Below are 4580 nucleotides of genomic sequence, written 5' to 3'. Positions count from 1 at the left end.
GTAACCACGGTGACTCAGACTCAGCAGCACACACACTCAGCAGAACCGCTGTAACCACAGTGACTCAGACTCAGCAGCACCGCTGTAACCACGGTGACTCAGACCCAGCAGCATGGCTGTAACCACGGTGACACACACTCAGCAGCATGGCTGTAACCACGGTGACACACACTCAGCAGCACGGCTGTAACCACGGTGACTCAGACTCAGCAGCACCGCTGTTGCAGCCACCACTGTCTCCATATCAGAACAAATCTTTTCCATGCTCTCTGTGAGCTTCTTGGCAAAAGCTCTGAGAGGCTTGTGTATTGGTCCCACCTTCCAGAGAGAGAACTAGCACTCAGGGGCTTCGAGGGCCTGCTCTAGAGCTCTGCTGCATGCTAGGATCCTACAACTACACCAGCCCCCACATGCAGCTGGCCAAAACACTATCCCTGAGCCCTGCAGGAAGACCCCTCACCCAGCCTGGTTGCTGCCTCCTAACAGAGTCCTCCCATGCCCTGAACTCACATAGCATTTACTACCTGCTTAGATACATATAGTAACACCAGGCTATTTGACACAAGAATCCAACATGATATATAAAAGATACTGCCAGAGTACCAGAGGAGGGAAGGACATAGGCAGAAGCTTCCATGGAGGGCTGGGGACACTATCCTGAGTCTCACCTCAAGGAACAAAAGGAAGCCCCACTACTTATGACAAAGTAAAATATAAAGCAGTCTGAAGTCCAAGGAGGTTTCTTGCCATTCTTTCTGCTCTCTTATGTAAGCTTCTTAGTAATGAGCATTCTTCCCTTCTTCAGAGAGAAAGGAAGGCATTCTTTAACTAAGTCCGTTAAGGAGTTGAAATGCCAAGAGACACATGACCGTGCAGTCAGTGAGCTTTTCCAGGCTTCCTCCTTCCTTTTCCTGGGTGATCCATGATGGAGGTAATTTTCAGTACGTATGCATGCATGCATGTATGTATATATGTATATCCATTGACTCTTTGACAATTCTACACATAGAACAAATTCTGTTCATCTGATGCTTCCATCTAGTTGCTCTGGGGACTCCTTCTTTATGGTGTCCTATATCCCCAACATGCCAATCTCACCAAGGATATGAAACGTTAAGTCCAAATGGCACCAAAGACATCTTAAGAGAAAGCATTAACAAAGTGGTGGGCCACTGTGCCTTTCAGCATGCCTGTGCTTGCAGAAACCAAAGATCAGTTTTCCCCACTTATTCTTCACAAAACTTAAGTTATCTCATATTCAACACACACACACAGTATCACCAACAACACCTGAAGACCCTCCCCATGGAGGTCATGTGACCTTCCAGTCTTCCTCAAGACAAGCAGGAAGTCCACAGCTGCAGCCTTGGTGCTGATGGACCTGCTATGGTGCTCCCACAAAATGTGGGCTTCAAACAGGTGCTGCGGCCATTTCCTCCTGCAAGGAGGAGTTCCACGGTTTTGTTGGGTTTACTGTAGGAATCAGCGCTACAACACTATTCCACAAATGCTTACAGTATCAAACCACCAGGGCTCCAGGGTATTCACTGTGAGCTGTCAAAACCCTGCCCCCCTTCTGTGCCACAACCATGACTGACCAGACCTGACAAGGCTTGCCAATGGGACCAAGGAGACAACACTTGACTGGAATAATCTCACCGTGAAGCTAGTCTTCATTGCTACCAGGCTGATTTCACGTGGAGTTTTTAGAGAGCATATTCCTACACACAAGCACTCAGACAGTTCACATTCTGTGTGGGCCATGTGAGCTCTCTGCTTCTCAAATAACTCTTCCCAACCCCAAATACAACTAGAAACAACATCAGAACTCAGAGGACCTCAGAAGAGAGATGAGTCACAAACAGACGCCACTGTCACTAACGGTAGGCCATGAAATCACCATCTCCTGGACTTGTGGCTTGGGGATGGCACCTTCTTTACTACAGACTGGGCTTAAGAGAACAGATGCCCTCCAACCCACTCCCCTCAAGCGGACACCATGTCCCTCTCATAGACACATCACATTCTCACCTGCCCCACGATAAAATCCACACTCTCTCCCTCACTCCACTTCTCACTCTCGCTCCTTGTAACATGACTGGGCCTGACAGTCATGCCGAGCTGTAGAAGTCACCCTGTAGACAGAGAGAGGGGCCTATGCACCTGAGGCCAAGCATCTCAAAAGTGAGATGCAGACGCTCAGCTATTTGGCCACGATGAAGATGTGAGGTGATGCCAGCTCACAGAATGGCAGTAGGACTGAGGCAGGGTAAACACCCAGTGAGACCCTTCACATGACAGGCCAAGAGACATGGAGCAGGGGCCAGAGAAGAAGGCCTGGAGAAGTCAAATGGGAGAATGCCACAGAAGGAACTGGAACATACTCTGGAGGCTAAAGGCTGCTCAAAGCGAGACTGCCGTATTGTTAACTGGCTGCTGGCATCATGGTTAAGTGCTGAGGTAGGATGGCAGGAGGAACACATAACTGTCTCCTTTGATGTTTGGCCAGATGAATCATGGTTGTGTTTTGAAGGAAAGATGAGAGCTTCCTGGAAGATGATACTTTCAGAGCGTCAGCAAGCTGAGTGTTTCCTTAAAGCTAGAGCATCAGGACAACGACCTTCAAATACAATGGATCTGGGGTATAAGAGAGCTTTTAAATTTGTGAGGATCCCAGAGGTACCACAATTGCCTTCCAAATCACAAAGGGTTATAAATGTAATAAAAATGCCTCTGGCGTTTCCTTTCATACTAGAATGTTCTCTATCTAGTCCCATTCAAGTAAGTCATGCTTGCCCTCCTTCAGGTAACAAAAGAGGCCTCTTGATTAAGAAAGAACAAGACAAGCCCCAAATTTCAGTAGCAACTGAAGCTCTTCTCATAAGAAATGAGAACATATGCTCAGATGCTAGCATATGCTCGGGATCTATCTATGAGGTGGTATTTGCACTGCCTTCTAGGTCTGTCTGTGGTAGCTGTTGGGAGAGCCCTTGATTTCTCCATGAAGAGTGCATGGCACCTGCCTACTTAAAAACCCAGCCAATACTAGCTACCCTATCGTATGCATACATACAGCTTCTTAGAGACTACAGGAGTCCAGTGGGCCTTCCAACAGGGTGCAACCATTCATGATAGACAAGCTGTCAGGGTCAGTCGAGGCAGAGCAGAGACGTGAACCCACATTTTGGCAGCCTTAGCAGTAATCTGTGTCCAAATATCTGCAGTGTAGTCAGAAGCCAATCTCCTTTGTGGTAAGGAAGGTAGGTTTTTCCTGCATGGACCCAGCTGATCATAGTTACCTGGTAGGTACCATTCTAAGAAATGCAGATTTATGACCCCTAAAATCCCATTTGAAATGGGGGGACCTAGCATGAGCTTTACAGTTTACAAACTGACAGAGGCCTCTTGAAACACAGGTGTCAATAACTGTCATTACCTTGTCAGAACTGCTGCCACCAAGTCCCCAGTTTTGACCCTCACGCTTCATGATACAGACATGCAGGTAATCACAAGTCAGCCTCATGAAAAGGTGACAAGCAGTCTCTCTTTTCAGCCCAGAGGACACCAATTCCTGCCAGTGAACAATGTCCAAGAACCCAGAAACAATATTAAAACAGCAGTTAATGCTGATGTCTTCCTAATGGTTTCTGGAAGAAAAAAAGAAATCAAGAGAAAGACAGGAACCAGGATACAGCCCTGCTCTGAGTTCAGGGCCATTGCCTCAAAAGAATGCAAGATGTTCCATGCAGCCACAATAGGCCCAGGACCATCTTCCCAGACTTCTGGGACAGCCCAAAGCATGGCAGATTCCAATTCCCACAGCCCCAACCTAGAGCCACCTGTCCCCTCCCTAGCTGTGACCTTGGGCAGTTTACTTTCTCCTTATTAGGGTTCAGTTTCTCGTCTGTAAAACTGGGGAAATAACACAAACTTCAGAAGGCCTGAAAGGTGTTACTCAGTTAATGTTCCAGAAAGCTACGGGGCATGGGGGAGGCTTCCTAACTGCTGGCTGTTGCCACCATCAGACAGACATCCAGCAGTGTCAGTCAGCAGTACACTGGCTCTGTAGAACCAATGCCCTCAATCTCTCAGGTCTGCTCTTCTCCTCCATCCACTGCCAAACCATGCTTCAACCTGGACAAACGCCATAGCACCCTCTGACCCCAAGCACCCAGCTGATGCATGGTGCTTAAACAGAGCCTGAAAGATGCTTAATATATATCCTGTGGAGCCTTTAATCTTTAGGATGAGCTAAATGTCATGAATGAGCTTTGATATGGGATTACCCTCTGTATGCTGTGACTATCATTGGTTAATAAAGGAACTGATGGAGGAAGGTCATTGGTTGATTTAATAAAGAAGCTGCTTGACCTGATAGGTTAGAACGTAAGTGGGAGGAGCAGAATGCTGGGCGGAAGAGGAAGTCCTATTACTACAGATGGTGCCCACGTAGACAACTGCTTCCACATAAAGCCTGAGACAGCTTGGGAAGTAATTCTAGAACAAAATGAAAGCATTGTGCCTGGTTTCTTGGTAGCAGCAATTTCTCGGTTCTGCTCTGCTTGCTAGAGGCAAGCAAG

At 47.5% G+C, this 4580-nt stretch overlaps 1 protein-coding gene across 2 annotated transcripts in view; it reads right to left on the bottom strand.

Annotated features, from left to right (window-relative positions):
* The window catches only part of Snx29 (sorting nexin 29), a 442208-nt gene that overhangs the window by 129227 nt on the left and 308401 nt on the right, over positions 1-4580 (bottom strand). The gene's annotated exons all lie outside the window — the stretch shown is intronic.

This window comes from Microtus ochrogaster, chromosome 7 (genome assembly GCF_000317375.1).
Source record: "Microtus ochrogaster isolate Prairie Vole_2 chromosome 7, MicOch1.0, whole genome shotgun sequence".
Taxonomy (NCBI): domain Eukaryota; kingdom Metazoa; phylum Chordata; class Mammalia; order Rodentia; family Cricetidae; genus Microtus; species Microtus ochrogaster.
This window is presented reverse-complemented; position numbering and strand designations above follow the sequence as displayed.